The following is an 18,282-nucleotide window of genomic DNA, read 5'->3' on the forward strand; positions in this document are numbered from 1 at the left end:
GGGCTCACCCCTCGCAATCCACGAGGACTCACCCTTCAAACCCACGAGGACTCACCCACCGCAAGCCACGAGGGCTCACCCCTCACAACCCACAGGGGCTCACCCCTTGCATCCCATGAGGATTCACCCCTCGCAACCCATGAGGACTCACCCCTCGCAACCTACGAGGATTCACCACTCAAAAACCATGATGACTCACCCCTCGTGAACCACAGGGATTCATCCCTCGCAAACCTCGGGGACTCATCCCCAGCCGACGCCGCACCAGCCCGTCAGCCTGCTGGATTTTTTTTCTGCCACGCATGGTTCAGCGTGAAAGCGAAGCGTTACCGTCCTCCCAGCAGTTTCCCCCCAGAACGTTACAACAACTGACACTGCAACCACTGAGGTACGGGTGTTCGGGCATCCCGCGGCCGCGATTGGCCACGCGGGACAATTGCTGTCCACTCCTGATCACTGATCATTGCAGCAACTGGTCACTCTCTTCAGTGTTACCGCTATAACACTATGTCGGGCACCATCTCCTGCGCGTTCCCGAATTCTGAAGAGTGCGCTCGCCTGCTCGGCGAGTTTCCCGATCTGACAAGACCCACATTCAACACCTCCAGGATCGCCCGTTTCGGCATTCCCACAGATCCCACAGAGCCATGGACCTCGACCGCCCACCAGACAGCACCGCCGCCGAGTCGGGGTCGGACATCCATCGTCGTTATGGCAGACCAAGTGCTACCGCCCGCCAGACCACCTGCCGCCCAGCAGACACCGCCTCGAGACTACAGGAGTCGTTTGGTCAGGCTCGTCAGACCACCTCACTGTTTGACTTTGTCAGTTAAAGCGAATTCTGGGGGCGTGCATGTAGTGGTACAACCGAGTGTCCCTTACTTAATGTACATAATTCTCTAACGATGTAAAGATAGAGTTTGCATGTACGGGGCGTTGCCCCTTTAAGAGAGAGGGCAAACGCGATGATGTCGCATCGCACCACGTGACCACCCAAACGCGGGTAAACGCGATGACGTCACGTCGCCCATCACGTGATCACCCAAAAGCGGGCAAACGCAATGACGTCACGTCGCACATCACGTGACCACCCCAAGCGCGGGAAAACACGATGATGTCACGACGCAAACGACCGGACTTCCTAGTCAGTCCTCGTGGGATCCCCGTTCGATAAAGACCTGTTCCATGGCATCGATCTTTGTTGTTTTCTGGAATTCATCTAATCCTACATTAAAGACCTGTTTGGTTGATCTCCTGAGTTCGACCTCCGTTATTAGTTAGGAATACGACAATTCCTACAATATATTATTAACAGCTACTAATTTAATGTAGTATTAACAGTTACTAATCTCCAAGCTCCTGATTTGTCCCTAACCAGCTATTTAACCCCGACCCCTAACTTGAAGGACCCCTCTCCGACCGTGCTCTTTAGCAGAACTTAGCAGAAATAAATTTAAAACTAAAAAAAAACACTCACCAGCTACTCACCAATCAGCTCCTTCCCTTGTGCTGGCGTCAGTTTAGGTTTTTTACTCTGACATCACTTTATGAAATTCTGCATGTTGAGTTGCTCCGCTCTCACTTTATCCCCGCCCAGCTCTCGATCCGCTCTCGCTTTATCTCCACTCAGCACCCACACAACTCTCGCTTTATTACCGCTCAGCTATCGATCCACTCTCACTTTATCCCCGCCCAGCTCTCGATCCGCTCTCGCTTTATCTCCACTCAGCACCCACACAACTCTCGCTTTATTACCGCTCAGCTATCGATCCACTCTCACTTTATCCCCGCCCAGCTCTCGATCCGCTCTCGCTTTATCTCCACTCAGCACCCACACAACTCTCGCTTTATTACCGCTCAGCTATCGATCCACTCTCACTTTATCCCGGCTCAGCTCTCGATCCACTCCTGCTTTATCCCCGCTCAGCTCATGATCTGCTCTCGCTTTATCCCCGCTCCGCTCTCGATCCACTCCCGCTTTATCCCCGCTCCGCTCTCAATCCACTCCCGCTTTATCCCCGCTCCGCACTCGATCCACTCCCGCTTTATCCCCGCTCCGCACTCGATCCACTCCCGCTTTATCCCCGCTCCGCTCTCGATCCACTCCCGCTTTATCCCCGCTCCGCACTCGATCCACTCCCGCTTTATCCCCGCTCCATTCTCGATCCACTCCCGCTTTATCCCCGCTCCGCACTCGATCCACTCCCGCTTTATCCCCGCTCCGCTCTCGATCCACTCCCGCTTTATCCCCGCTCCGCACTCGATCCACTCCCGCTTTATCCCCGCTCCATTCTCGATCCACTCCCGCTTTATCCCCGCTCCACTCTCGATCCACTCCCGCTTTATCCCCGCTCCGCTCTCGCTCCACTCCCGCTTTATCCCCGCTCTGCTCTCGATCCACTCTCACTTTGTCCCCGCTCCGCTCTTGATCCACTCTCGCTTTATCCCCGCTCAGCTCTCAATCCGCTCTCACTTTATCCCCGCTCAGCTCTCGATCCACTCTCGCTTTATCCCCACTCAGCTCTGCTCCGCTCCCGCTTTATCCCCGCTCTGCTCTCGATCTACTCCCGCTTTATCCCCGCTCAGCTCTCGATCTACTCCCACTTTATCCCCGCTCAGCTGTCGATCTACTCCCGCTTTATCCCCGCTCCACTCTCGATCCGCTCTCGCTTTATCCCCACTCCGCTCTCGATCCGCTCTCACTTTATCCCCGCTCCGCTCTCGATCCGCTCTCACTTTATCCCCGCTCCGCTCTCGATCCGCTCTCACTTTATCCCCGCTCCACTCTCGATCCACTCCTGCTTCATCCCCGCTCAGCTCTCGATCCACTCCCGCTTTATCCCCGCTCTGCTCTCGATCCGCTCTTGCTTTATCCCCGCTCCGCTTTCGATCCACTCTCACTTTATCCCCGCTCAGCTCTCGATCGACTCTCACTTTATCCCCGCTCCGCTCTCGATCGACTCTCACTTTATCCCCGCTCCGCTCTCGATCCGCTCTCACTTTATCCCCGCTCCGCTCTCGATCCGCTCTCACTTTATCCCCGCTCCACTCTCGATCCACTCCTGCTTCATCCCCGCTCAGCTCTCGATCCACTCCCGCTTTATCCCCGCTCTGCTCTCGATCCGCTCTCGCTTTATCCCCGCTCCGCTCTCGATCCACTCTCGCTTTATCCCCGCTCAGCTCTCGATCCACTCTCGATCGACTCTCACTTTATCCCCGCTCCGCTCTCGATCCACTCTCACTTTATCCCCGCTCCACTCTCGATCCACTCTCACTTTATCCCCGCTCCACTCTCAATCCACTCCCGCTTTATCCCCGCTCCACTCTCGATCCACTCCCGCTTTATCCCCGCTCTGCTCTCGATCCGCTCTCGCTTTATCCCCGCTCATCTCTCGATCCGCTCTCGCTTTATCCCCACTCAGCTCTTGATCTGCTCTCGCTTTATCCCCACTCAGCTCTTGATCTGCTCTCGCTTTATCCCCACTCAGCTCTTGATCTGCTCTCGCTTTATCCCCGCTCAGCTCTCTATCCACTCTCGCTTTATCCCAACTCAGCTCTCGATCCGCTCTCACTTTATCCCCGCTCAGCTCTCGATCCACTCTCGCTTTATCTCAACTCAGCTCTCGATCCACTCTCACTTTATCCCCGCTCAGCGCTCGATCCGCTCTCGCTTTATCCCCGCTCTGCTCTCGATCCACTCTCGCTTTATCCCCACTCAGCTCTCGATCCACTCCCGCTTTATCCCCGCTCCGCTCTCGATCCGCTCTCGCTTTATCCCCGTTCAGCTCCCGCTCTGCTCTCGTTTTATCCCTGCTCTGCTCTCGATCCACTCTAACTTTATCCCTGCTCCTCTCGTTATCTGCTCTCGATTTATCCCCGCTCAGCTCTCGATCCGCTCTCGCTTTATACCCGCTCAGCTCTCAATCCACTCTCGCTTTATCCCCACTCAGCTCTCGATCCACTCTCGTTTTATCCCCACTCAGCTCTCGATCCGCTCTCCCTTTATCTCCGCTCAGCTCTCGACCCGCTCTCCCTTTATCTCCGCTCAGCTCTCGATCCTCTCTCACTTTATCCACGCTCAGCTATCGATCCGCTCTTGCTTTATCCCCACTCAGCTCTCGCTTTTTCCCCACTCAGCTCTCGCTTTAGCCCCGCTCAGCTCTCACTCTATCACCGCTCAGATCTCGCTTTATCCCCGCTCGGCTCTCACTTTATCCCCGCTCGGCTCTCGCTTTATCGCCGCTCGGCTCTCGCTTTATCGCCGCTCAGCACTCGCTTTATCCCCGCTCGGCTCTCGCTTTATCCCCGCTCGGCTCTCGCTTTATCCCCGCTCGGCTCTCGCTTTAACCTCGCTCAGCTCTCGCTTTATCCCTGCTCCGCTCTTGATCCGCTCTCGGTCTGTTCTCGATCCGCTCCCGCTCCACTTTCGATCCGCCTCCGCTCTCGATCCACTCTCAATCCACTCCCTCTTTATTCCCGCTCAACTCTCACTTGATCCCGGCTCCGCTCTCGATCCACTTTCGATCCGCTTCCATTCCGCTCTCGCTCAGCTCTTGATCTGCTCTCAATCCGCTCCCGCTCCGCTCTCACTCAGCTCTTGATCCGCTCTCGATCCGCTCTCGCTTTGCCCCGCTCTTGATCCGCTCCCGCTCAGCTCCTGCTCTGCTCCCGATCCGCTCTCGATCCGCTCCCGATCCGCTCTCGAACTGCTCTCGATCCGTTCCCGCTCTTGATCCGCTCCTGATCCGCTCTCGAACCGCTCTCGATCCGTTCCCACTCCGCTCTGGATCCGTTCCCGCTCAACTCCCGCTCAGCTCTCGATCCGCTCCCTCTCCCACTCTCGGTCTGCTCCCGCTCTGCTCCCGCTCCACTCTCGGTCCACTCCCGCTCCGCTCTCGATCCTCCCTCGCTCCGCTCTCGATCCTCTCTCGCTCCGCTCTCGATTATTTCTCGCTCTGCTCTCGATTATTTAAAAAGGGTAGTAGGCAGAAGGCTGGAAACTATAGACCTGTTAGCCTAACATCTGTGGTTGGTAAAATGTTAGAGTCCATTATTAAGGAGACAGTAACGGGACATTTGGATAAACATAATTTAATAAGACAAACTCAGCATGGTTTCATGAAGGGAAAGTCATGTTTGACAAATTTGCTGGAGTTTTTTGAGGAAGTAACATACAGGGTGGATAAAGGGGAACCAGTGGACGTAGTGTATTTAGACTTCCAAAAGGCATTTGACAAGGTGCCACACAAAAGATTATTGCTAAGATAAAAAACACACGGGATTGGGGGTAATATTCTGGCGTGGGTGGAGGGTTGGCTCTCTAACAGAAAGCAGAGAGTTGGGATAAATGGTTCGTTCTCAGATTGGCAACCAGTAACTAGTGGTGTTCCGCAGGGGTCAGTGCTGGGTCCCCAACTCTTTCCAATCTATATTAACGATTTGGAGGAGGGGACCGAGTGTAACATATCAAAGTTTGCAGATGATACAAAGATGGGACGGAAAGTAGTGAGTGAGGAGGACATAAAAAACCTGCAAAGGGACATAGACAGGCTAAGTAAGTGGGCAGAGATTTGGCAGATGGAATACAATACTGGAAAGTGTGTGGTTATGCACTTTGGCAGGAAAAATCATAGAGCAAGTTATTATCTTAATGGCAAGAAACTGGAAAGTACTGTAGTACAAAGGGATCTGGGGGTCCTGGTGCACGAAACTCAAAAAGTTAGCATGCAGGTGCAGCAAGTGATTAAGAAGGCCAATGGAATGTTGGCTTTTATTGCTAGGGGGATGGAATATAAAAACAGGGAGGTATTGCTGCAGTTGTACAAGGTATTGGTGAGACCGCACCTGGAATATTGAATACAGTTTTGGTGTCCATACTTAAGAAAAGACATACTTGCTCTCGAGTCAGTACAAAGAAGGTTTACTCGGTTAATCCCGGGGATGAGGGGGCGGTCATATGAGGAGAGGTTGAGTAGATTGGGACTCTACTCATTGGAGTTCAGAAGAATGAGAGGCGATCTTATTGAAACATATAAGATTGTGAAGGGGCTTGATCGGGTGGATGCGGTGAGGATGTTCCCAATGATGGGTGAAACTAGAACTAGGGGGCATAATCTTAAAATAAGGGGCTGCTCATTCAAAACTGTGATGAGGAGAAACTTCTTCACTCAGAGGGTGGTAGGTTTGTGGAATTTGCTGCCCCAGAAAGCTGTGGAAGCTACATCATTAAATAAATTTAAAACAGAAATAGATAGTTTCCTAGAAGTAAAGGGAATTAAGGGTTACGGGGAGCGGGCAGGAAATTGGACATGAGTCTAGGCTCGGAATGGTCATGGCCCTGTGGGCAGTGGAGTGGGTCCAGGGGCCGTGTAGCCTTGTTCTGCTCCTACTGTGTTCTAATTCTGTGTTAGATTTCAGGAGATGGTTTTATTCCTGTTCCTGGCTGGGGTGGAGATCGCCTTTACAGAAGGTAAGTACTGTAGAAAATATAGGGACAGAGTGATCTCCTGGAAGAATTTCGATCGCCTAGATGGGTCGGAGAGGAATTTCCCAGATTTTTTTCTCCCAAATTGGCCATTGGGTCTTTATCTGGTTTTTCGCCTCTCCCGGGAGATCACATGGGTTCGGGTGGATGCAGAGTGATAGAAGATTTGAGGTTAGGATCAGATCAGCCATGATCTTATTGAATGGTGGAGCAGGCTCGAGGGGCCGATTGGCCTACTCCTGCTCCTATTTCTTATGTTCTTATGTTCTTATGATCATCTCTTGCTCCGCTCTCGATCCTCTCCCGCTACTCTCTCGATCCGATCCTGATCCGCTCTCGATCCTCTCCCGATCCGCTCTCTATCCGCTCTCGCTCCACTCTCGATCCGCTCCAGATCCACTCCCGCTCCTCGCTCGCTCCGCTCTCGATCTGCACCCGCTCAGGTCTGCTCCTTCTCTATCCTGATTTAGGACGAAGAACAGGAGGATTGTGAGGCTGTGAAATTCACTAGCGGAGTTAGTGACTGATGCAGAGACCACCTCAATGTTTAAGAGTAGTTTAGGTAGTTGAATTTCAGGATAGAATGTTATCGGGATATGGGAATAGGACTCCTGCTCATGTGGAGGTTAAACAGCAACGTGGACTGGATGTGTCAAATGGCCGGTTTCCATGTTGTAATTTCTATGAAATAAGAGTGTCACTACTGCACGAATGTGACATTTCCTACACCAAAGACCCTTGTGGCTTCTCACAGCTAGATTTCCAATTATTGTTGTGCCCACTCACTTGAAGAACCAGATTAAAACTTCTCCAAATTCATTTTGCTTGGGACCCATCACTGATAGAGTCTGGACTGGATTGATACTTCACACCCGTCTTAAAGGGGAGTGCGCTGATGCACGCCATTCTCCAGACTCCGCATTGCTCGTGATATTGCCAGCTAGAAATAGCTATGGAAGAAATTAGTTTTGGTCGAGCTGCAGCAGGTCGATGGTTGAATACAACAACAACTTGCATTTCTATAATCCCAAGGTGCTTCACAGGAGTGATATCAAAATGTGACTCCAAGCCCCATGAAGAGATATTGGGGCAGGGAAGAGGTAGATTTTAGGGAGCTTCTTAAATGAGGTGGAGAAAGTTGGGAGGGAATTCCAGAGCTTAGGGCCCAGGCAGCTGAAGGCACGGCCACCAATGGTTGGGCGATGGAAATCGGGGGATGCACAAAAGGCCAGAATTGGAGGAACGTCATGATGTGTGGAGTGTGGTTTGAGTATCTTTGGGAATCACGGAGTGTTTATGCAGTATCTTCCCTCGGTTGGGTAGGGTCCACAGAAGATCAGATTGTCCATGGTTTGTGGAAGAAGCAAGTGAGATGGGCCAAATGGCCCTTTCTCAGGTTCTTTCCCTGTCTCTTCAAGGCATTTGGTCCTTACCTGGCACAGCATTGAGCGCACTCTGGTACATTGCCCGAGTGGGTATAGGAGGCATCAAACCCAGATCTGCCCTGTCGGGAGAGGGGAGTAAAACAGGCACCAGCTCATTAGTTTCTGTGATTGACGTGTTACTAATTCTTTCTGTTGATCTCACAGAATGCCATTAAACAATACAATCAAAAATACGCCTATGTTTGGACATTTACAGGACTCTGCAAACACCTGTACCAGGTACTTTAAAGCCTTCGCTCATTTTCCTTTTAGGAAAACGCTCCAAGTAAACAAGAATCAATAGGGTTCTGGTGAAGCTTCAGTAACTCCTGCTGTAGGACTGAGTCGTAGCGGTCAGGGACATTCCCAGCTTCAATTCCTTATCTTTAGTTACTTGGCTGATCTCAACTGGGGTTCTACAATTGGACTTAGCACCTCTGGAGAGAGGGGTAACATTGGATACTGATCATTATCAAATGCCTCTTGTGTGTGGCAAAGCACCTTGGGGGTCATGGGTCAGTCCTGTGAGTCAAGGGTCAGTCCTGTGGATCAGTCCTGGGGCCTAGCTTCCTGTGGGTCAAGGGTCAGTCCTATGGGTCAAGGGTCAGTCCAGTCGGTCATGGGCCAGTCTTGTGGGTCATAGATCAGTCCTGTGGTCCAGCTTCCTGGGAGGTCATGGGTCAGTGCTGGGGGAGTCATGGGTCAGTACTTGGGGGGGGCTCATGTGTCAGTGCTGGGGGGGTCATGGGTCAGTGCTGGGGGGGCTCATGGGTCAGTGCTGGGGGGGCTCATGGGTCAGTGCTGGGGGGCTCATGGGTCAGTGCTGGGGGGGTCATGTGTCAGTGCTGGGGGGCTCATGGGTCAGTGCTGGGGCATCATGGGTCAGTGCTGGGGGTCATGGGTCAGTGCTGGGGGTCATGTGTCAGTCCTTGGGGCCTAAGCTGGCTTTGCCTTTGCCCGCCAAATCATTTACCCTGGATCATTCTAACATTAATGTGACTTTCGAGTTTTTTTTATTCACAACTAGTTGCGCTATGGTGAAAGGCAATATCTGCTGGCAAATCTCCTTCCAGAAATGGCGAAACTCGTTCTACGGTTACCAGATCTGTGTTCCAAGGTAAGCACTAACAATCTATACACCTGAGTTCTTGCAATTATATGGAGGGTTCGATGCTGCACACCTTATATTTTCACAAGGGTCAACAATTGAAACATGAACACAAGGTTAATAAGTTAAGCCCCACCCGGGGCAGTAGTTCCCACTGGCCTGGGTGCTGGACAATGGGCGAGAACAGGATTGGTCTCAGCAAATGGGATCAAGGTGGGTGTGTAGCATCCCCTAATTCAGCAATCTCCCAACACTCACTGTTTAGACTACGAATGAAGAAGGACCACCTGGGCAAGGATACAGCGATTGGACAACAACAATGAGTCAATATTGCCGGCACAGGCACAATGGCTGAATGTCGTCCTCCTGTGCTGTAAGATTCTATGATATCTTCAGGGGAGGAAGGAAGTAAACTCTGGGCGGGGTGGGGTGGGGGAGGCACCTTATAACCGCACAAGAGAGCTGGAAAATAGGACCAATAAAAAATAATTCAAGATAGAGGATCAGCGTCAGGGTATACTTAAACTCTTCAGAATAAGGGGTCGGCCATTTAAGGTTGAGTTGAGGTGAAATTTCTTCACCCAGAGGGTTGTGAATCTTTGGAATTCTCTGCCCCAGAAGGCTGTGGATGCTCAGTCGTTGAGTATATTCAAGGCTGAGATAGGTAGATTTTTGGACTCCAAGGGATATGGGGATCGGGCGGGAAGGTGGAGATGAGGTAGATGATCAGCCATCATCTTACTGAATGGTGGAGCAGGCTCAAGGGCCCGTATGGTTTACTCCAGCTCCTATTTCTTGTGTTTCTTCTAGTGAGTTTATTGTGAAGGGATAATTACTCGTCCTCGCCCCGTTAGGGCTACCCCAGATCAGGCATATTCCTCAGACGTTCAGTTTCAACTAAAGTTTGAGGTAGCCGAATCCTAAAGACGCTTAACTGGGTCTAAAGATCTGGACTATCTTTCCCTAAAGGAGAGGAACAACCTGAAAATGTTACCATCCTCCAGGTAGCACTTTTAATAAGTTTAGCTAGACTGTAACGTTCCGGATATTATGAGGGTCCGGAAATCTTCCCCAGAATTCTGCAACTCCTCACCGAAGAGTGTACAGAGATTGAGTTCACGAGTTTGATACAGAAGTCTTATGTGAGACAATTCTAAAAATATATAGATTTATTAAGGAACCGACATGTAATTTACAGTTGGTGAGTCAATCGCAACATTTACAGTTCCAAAAAGAGAAAGCTTGCAATTCTATTATCAGAGAATCTTACTCTCAAATCTTAACTTCGCTACAGTTTTACAGTTCTTAGTTTTCTACAGGATATCCACCAAATTCAAATCAAACACTGAGCTACAAAGAATTGGAGACGTACAGAGCCGCCTCTGAAGCCGAGAATCGCTTTGCCTCTTTAAAACGTGTCTACTATCCCATTTGAGAGTTCAATATTTATACCCTTTTCCGGTGGTATTTCCTTTAAGGTTTTCTGCTGATGTAACCTAATTATCTCTAGTCATTTTTCTGCTGACCCCTTCAATTCTTACAGTCACCTCAGCTGGTAGCATTACAGAATTATGTCCCTTCTCTAGGTGTTCTAAGTTTACCATAAAAACATAAGAACATAAGAAATAGGAGCAGGAGTAGGCCAATTGGCCCCTCGAGCCTGCTCCACCATTCAATAAGATCATGGCTGATCTGATCCTAACCGCCAATCCACTATGACAGGACTATCTCCTGAATCTAACAGAGTTAGACACACGAAACAGGAGCAGGATCAGGCTACACGGCCCCTGGGCCCGCTCCGCTACCCACAGGGCCATGACCGATCCACACCTAAACTCTTGTCCAAACTCCTGCCCGCTCCCCGTAAACTTTAATTCCCTTTTCTTCTAGGAAACTGTCTATTTCTGTTTTAAATTTATGTAATGATGTAGCTTCGACAGCTTTTTGGGGCAGCACATTCCATGGACCTCCCACCCTCTGAGTGAAGTAGTTCCTCCTCATCTCAGTTTTGAAAGAGCAGCCCCTTATTCTAAGACTATGCCCCCTAGTTCTAGTTTCACCCATCATCTGGAACATCCTCCCCGCATCCACCCGATCCAACCCCTTCACAATCTTATATGTTTCAGTAAGATCACCTCTCATTCTTCTGAACTCCAATGAGTAGAGTCCCAATCTACTCAACCTCTCCTCATATGTCCATACCCTCATCCCCAGGATTAACCGAGTGAACCTTCTTTGTACTGACTCGAGAGCAAGTATGTCTTTTCTTAAGTATGGACACCAAAACTGTATGCAGTATTCCAGGTGCGGTCTCACCAATACCTTGTACAACTGAAGCAATACCTCCCTACTTTTATATTCTATCCCCCTAGCAATGAAAGCCAAAATTCCATTGGCCTTCTTAATCACTTGCTGCACCTGCATACTAAATTTTTGAGTTTCGTGCACCAGGACCCCCAGATCTCTTTGTACTTCAGTACTTTCCAATTTCTTGCCATTAAGATAATAACTTGCTCTACGATTTTCCTGCCAAAGTGCATAACCTCACACTTTCCAGTATTGTATTCCATCTGCCAAGTCTCTGCCCACTTACTTAGCCTGTCTATGTCCCCTTGCAGGTTTTTTATGTCCTCCTCTCTCACTACTTTCCCTCCCATCTTAGTATCATCTGCAAACTTTGATATGTTACACTCGGTCCACTCCTCCAAATCGTTAATATAGATTGTAAAGAGTTGGGGACCCAGCACTGACCCCTGCGGAACACCACTGGTTACTGATTGCCAGTCTGAGAATGAACCATTTATCCCAACTCTCTGCCTTCTGTTAGATAGCCAATCCTCTATCCATGCCAGAATATTACCCCTAATCCCGTGATTTTTTATCTTAAGCAATAATCTTTTGTGTGGCACCTTGTCAAATGCCTTTTGGAAGTCTAAATACACTACGTCCACTGGTTCACCTTTTTCCACCCTGTATGTTACTTCCTCAAAGAACTCCAGCAAATTTGTCAAACATGACTTCCCCTTCATAAAACCATGCTGACTTTGTCTTATTAAACTATGATTATCCAAATGTCCTGTTACTGTCTCCTTAATAATGGACTCCAAAATTTTACCTACTACAGATGTTAGGTTATAGTTTCCAGCCTTCTGTCTACTGCCCTTTTTAAATAAGGGTGTTACATTAGCAGTTTTCCAGTCTGCTGGGACCTTTGCTGAGTCCAGGGAGTTTTGGAAGTTTATTACCAATGCATCCACAATCCCTACCGCCACTTCCCTCAAGACCCTTGGATGTAAGCCATCAGGTCCAGGCGATTTATCCACCTTGAGTCCCATTATTTTACCGAGTACCACTTCCTTAGCAATTTTGATTGTGTTTATCTCCTCCCCCCCCCCCCTATAGCCCCCTGCTTGTCCAGTGTTGGGATATTCTTGGTGTCCTCCACTGTAAAGACTGATACAAAATATTCATTCAGTGTTTTTGCCATCTCCATATTTCCCACCATTATTTTCCCGGTCTCATCCTCTCAGGGACCAACATTTACTTTAGCCACCCTTTTTCTTTTTATGTAACTATAGAAACTCTTACTATCTGTTTTATATTTTTTGCTAATTTACTTTCATAATCTATCTTCCCTTTCCTAATCAATCTTTTTGTTATTTTTTGCTGTCTTTTAAAGTTTTCCCAATCCTCTATCCTCCCACTAGATTTGCCTACCTTATATGCCCTTGTTTTTAGTCGAATACTATCCTTAATTTCTTTACTTAGCCATGGATGGCTGTCTTTTCTTTTACACCCTTTTCTTCTCAGTGGAATATACTTTTTTTGGAAGTTGTAAAATAACTCCTTAAATGTACACCACTGATCATGTATCGTCTTACCCTTTAATCTATTTTCCCAATCCACTTTGCTCAATTCTGCTCTCATACCTTCATAGTCTCCTTTATTCAAGCTTAGCATGCTTGTTTGAGATACAACCTCCTCACCCTCTAATTGAACATGGAATTCAACCATGTTATGGTCACTCATTCCAAGGGGATCCTTTACTAGGACATTTTTAATTAATCCTGTCTCGTTACACAGGACCAGATCTAAGGTTGCTTGCCCCCTGGTCAGTTCAGTTACATACTGCTCAAGAAACCCATCCCTAATACACTCAATGAACTCATCCTCAAGGCAGCCCTGCCCAATTTGATTTGTCCAGTTAATATGATAGTTAAAATCCCCCATAATTATAGATGTTCCCTTATTACAAGCCTCAACTATTTCCTGATTGATACTCCGTCCAACCGAGTTGCAACTGTTCGGAGGCCTATAGACTACGCCCACTAGTGTTTTTTTCCCCTTATTATTCCTTATCTCCACCCAAACTGTTTCATTATCCTGATCTTTTGACACAATATCATTTGTCTGCATTACAGTGATTCCTTCCTTTATTAACATAGCCACCCCACCTCCCCTTCCTTCCTGCCTGTCCTTCCTGATCGTTAAATAACCTGGTATGTTTAATTCTCAGGCATTGTCACCCTGCAGCCATGTTTATGTAATGGCCACAAGATCATACCCATATGTAGTTATTTGTGCCATTAACTCGTCTATTTTGTTACAAATGCTACGTGCATTCAGATAGAGAACTTTCAAATGTGTTTTTTGACACTTAGTTCCTGCTTTTGCCCTTTTTATTACTTTACCTTTTACTCCATGCCTTCTGCCCCTTCCTGACACGCTCTGGTTTTTCATTTCCCCACTGCTACCTAAGTCTATGACCTTCTCTGTTGTCATTTTTATTATTTGTTCTCTAGGAACCTCCCCCCCACTAGTTAGTTTAAAGCCCTCTCTACAGCCCTAGTTATATGATCCGCCAGGACACTAGTCCCAGCACTGGCCAAGTGAAGCCCGTCCCAACAGAACAGCTCCCTCCTGCCCCAGTACTGGTGCCAGTGTCCCAGGAAGCAAAACCCATTTCTCCCACACCAGTCTTTGAGCCACGCATTTAACTCTCTAATTTTATTTGTCCTAGCCAAATTCGCTCGTGGCTCAGGTAATAATCCAGAGATTATTACCCTTGAGGTTCAGTTTTTTAATTTGAACCCTAGCTGCTCATACTCCTTTAAAAGATCCGGCTTCCTAGTCCTATCTATGTCGTTTGTACCAACATGGACCACGACGACTGGATCCACCCCCTCCCACTGTAAGTTTCTTTCCAGCCCAGAGGAGATGTCCTTAACCCTGGCACCGGTGTAATGGCAGGTGTGTTTTACTTGGTCATTTTTATGATAGCAGATGTTTCTTCCTTTTATGTGCTTCTTTATGAGGTGTAAATTAGAACACCTTGTCCAGGGTGAACCATTGTCTTGTTCCCAAAGGTCAGCCTGTTGGGAGCCTTTAACCTTCTGTTTCAATAAGGTTATTGATTCAGTGTCAACAACTATCTTATCTCTATAGCCAGAATGCGTTCACAGCTTTTTCATAGTTAGGTTTCTAGATTTCCAGACCCAGTTTGTCATGTGTTAATAAGACCAGAATACTTTCATAGTATGGTATATTTTTCTGAATAGGTTATATGGCTTATTCCTTCACAATTTCATTGAAGTGCTTACCTGTATTTTCTTGTTGTTTCAGCCCATTGTGCTCCTAAAGCAAGGAAGGGAGCATGCCATCACAATGTCGCAGGAGCAGATTGCCTGCCTGCTGGCCAATGCATTCTTCTGCACTTTTCCTCATCGCAATAGTATACAACATAATTCTGAGTACTCCAACTTCCCAAACATCAACTTCAGCAGGTCAGCATTTGTGTGAACAAAGCGTAAGCAGAACATCTGCTGAATTGCAGTTAGAGTCTGGGTCAGGGCTCCTGATCCCTAACCAGCAGTCCCTGCTGGAAGGTGCACGAGTGGATGACGGCCAAGGATAGGATCAGGCTCGATGCTCTCAGCCATGGCTCAGTGGTGGCACTCTAGCCTCAGAGTCAGAAGGCTGCAGGTTCAAGTCCCACTCCAGAGTCTTGGCCACATAAGCTAGGCTGACACTCCAGTGCAGTGCTGAGGGAGTGCTGCAGTGTATGAGGTGCCGTCTTTCGGATAAGACGTTACACCAAGGCCCCGTCTGCACTCTCAGGTGGATGTTAAACATCCCACGGCACTATTTTAAAGAAGAGCAGAGGAGTTATCCCCGGGGTCCTGGCCAATATTTATCCCACAACCCACATCACTAAAACAGACCTGAAATGTTAACTCTGTTTCTCTCTCCACAGATGCTGCCTGGCCTGCTGAGTATTTCCAGCATTTTCTGTTTCTATTTCAGATTTCCAGCATCCACAGTATTTTGTTTTTGTGTTTTTGTGTCACTAAAACTGATGATCTGGTCATTATCACATTGCTGTTTGTGGGAGCTTGCTGTGCACAAATTGGCTGCCGCGTTTCCTACATTACAACAGTGACTCCACTTCAAAAAGTATCTCATTGTGTGTAACGCTCTTTGGGACTGAGGCCGTGGAAGGCAATATATAAATGGACATCTTTCTTTCTCTACAATCAAATAGCTTACTGATGCTAACACTGAGTATTAGTCATGGGGTAAAGTCCCAGGGACTGGAACCCGAACCCCAGAACCAGTCAGCAGCTTCAGGGGGAGGGAAGAGAAAAGCCAACTTGAAACAGTGAGGTCTGTGTAGATATCTCCTCACATGTCAATAGCAGGTGAGGTGCTTTCAGCTGATGCTTCGGATCACTAGGTTCTGAAAGCTTATTGAGGCTATAGCTTCACAGAAACAACCCGAGACTTGAAATTCTTACTGAAGACTGGCTGACCTCCTGTGGCACTGTGCACAGGGCTTGGATCGCAGTGGCAATGCTTGGCCTGTCTATTTTAAGCCACTGTCTAGGTACTCGGAATGGTGGGGGGGGAGGGAGAGGTCCAGACAGGCACATACTGAGTTCAATGGGAGGCCGCTTGCGGAGGGATGTTTCTCTATTCCCAGCCGCAGTTGCTGGATGGAGATCAGGAATGGAGAGTTTCCCCTTTCCCATCCTCAGCCATCACCCACACAGCTGCAATCAGAGAAATCCCTGTCGATTGGGAGACTGGCAGCTGCCTGTAAACACCCGAACCCTGCCCAAACAAAACCAGCAGAAAATGACTGGCTTTCTGTTTATATTTTTGAGACGTTGAAGTGTGCCGGATGTGCGTCAGATGCTAGACTTTTACACATCACTATGTTTCTATAGTTTGGTGACACACTGCAACTTGCTCATCCACAGGTTATTTGCAAACTTTACTCAAAGAACGTCTGAAAAACTGAAGACCATTTTCTGTTATTTTAGCACGGTTATGGAAAATAGTAAGTGCTGCATTTGGTTTCCTGTTGGTACTTGGTTTTGATCTTAGTCTCAGACACATTCTAAAGCTGAGGCTCCCTCTTGCAAAAAACCATTAACTTGGCCACAGTCAGTGATTGACCCAATTTTCCTTAATGTGAGTTGATGCAGAGTTATTTTGCCCAATGTTTATCTGATTCTTAACTATCAAACCCGCACCCCTCACCTCCCCACCCTTGTCCTGAACCAGTGCCTTTCTCTACTTTCTCTCCGCTCTCCCCTCATACACTCTCCAAGCTAATCTTGTCCATGAGAGCCACCTCCTGTTCCCTTGACCAGCAAACTGCTGACATCACACCTTCCCTTCCTGGCCCCATTGCAAATGGCTCCCTCTCCTCAGGTACTGTTCCCCTCCCTTTCGAAACTGCACTCATCACACCCCCTCCAACCTCGAAATATCCAACATCGACCCCTCTGTCCTTGCAAACTACTGGCTCATCTCCAACCTCCCTTATCTCTATGAAGTACTGGCTCTCTGAAAGAACGATCCACTTGCTGCCATCCCCGGGCTCTTGCTCCACACACTTTCAAAGTTTGCTTTTTCAAATATTTATCCACCTTTGCTCTTAAAAGCTGTTCCGGATTCTACTGCCTCACTATTTCTGTTTGGGCATTCCACATCCTAGCAACCCAAATGTTGTTCTAACCTCTGCCCCTTTGCTCTTAATGTTCTGCCCTGTGGTCTCTGGAATGGAATCGTTTTGTTTGCGGGCTAATTGAATAGAGATGTTCACAATGATGATGAGGGTATAATTATGTACGTCAATCAGCCTCAGTAGATGATGGGACTGGGCTTCTACTTTATAATTAATAAATTAATGAAAATCTTCTGAAGTATTCACAATATTTAACCCTAACCTGCACCTTCCTCCTGGCAGTGCCCAAAGGACTGGTCACATTTCAGAGGTGTTGTCTGAACGATTCCATCCAGTGGAACAGGTCAGTGAATTCAATATTCTTTGAAAGCTGTCGTTCATATTGCTTCAGTTTTGTCAATCCCTAATTCTATCTCGTTCCCAAACCAATTTAGTTTATAGAATCACAGAATCGTACAGCACAGGAGGCCATTCAACCCATCATGCCAGTGCTGGCTCTTTGAAAGAGCTCTGCAATTAGTCCCACTCCCCCCTGCTCTCTCCCCACAGCCCTGTAAATGTTGCCCCTTCCAGTATTTATCCACTTCCCTTTTGAAAGTTACTATTGAATCTGCTTCCACTGCCCTTTCAGGCAGCGCATTCCAGATCACAACAACTCACTGCATAAAAACCAATTCTCCTCCTCTCCCCTCTGGCTCGTTTTACAATAACATTCAATCTGTGTGCTCTGGTTAGCGACCCTCCAACCAATACCAATGTTTAATCTTAAGTCAATTCAATTCAATCTATCTATAAAATATACTAAAAATCTTGGCCTGCAGTTTCTGCTTCGAGCGCAATCGGCGATCCGGCGCAAATTGTGGCCAGAATGGCGCTAGTTTTAAGAAGTGTTTTTCCCTCAAGTTTCCGCTCAAACTCATTTGCATATCGTCGACGGTAACGCTGCCCTGGACCGGCGCCATCGGGCAGTGTTTTACCTAATTTCTGAGAAAATATTTTGCTTTTAAAATATTCTTGGATACATTTAAGAGTGGTAACCTGGTGCCGTTTGACTAAAGCAGCTGAAGATGGGTTTATCCCGAAAAGTAAATGTTTTAAATCTCTGTCCAGTCCACCTCCTGTCAGTAACCCGATTTGAAATAACTGAAAAAGACTTTCAAAACTTTACACAGCCATTTACTAGCTATATTGGTGAACAGCAGTCAGTTTCTTGGTAAATTCAAAAAAATTCTGATCAAAAGCTTTTAAAATGTGCCCATTAGTGTCTTTGCGTCCAAAAGGTTTTTTGGAGCCT

The 18,282-nt window shown here is 47.9% G+C and overlaps 1 long non-coding RNA gene across 1 annotated transcript; it reads left to right on the forward strand.

Annotated features, from left to right (window-relative positions):
* Positions 1–14,756: 14,756 nt before the first annotated feature.
* LOC147098101 (uncharacterized) lies at positions 14,757–17,335 on the forward strand. Its single transcript, XR_015074233.1, has 3 exons — positions 14,757–14,799; positions 16,276–16,355; positions 17,271–17,335. It is a non-coding gene; the product is annotated as an uncharacterized LOC147098101 (long non-coding RNA).
* Positions 17,336–18,282: the final 947 nt, after the last annotated feature.

The sequence above is a fragment of the Somniosus microcephalus genome, chromosome 30 (genome assembly GCF_052327205.1).
Source record: "Somniosus microcephalus isolate GS21.2 chromosome 30, FLI_Smic_1.0, whole genome shotgun sequence".
NCBI lineage: Eukaryota > Metazoa > Chordata > Chondrichthyes > Squaliformes > Somniosidae > Somniosus > Somniosus microcephalus.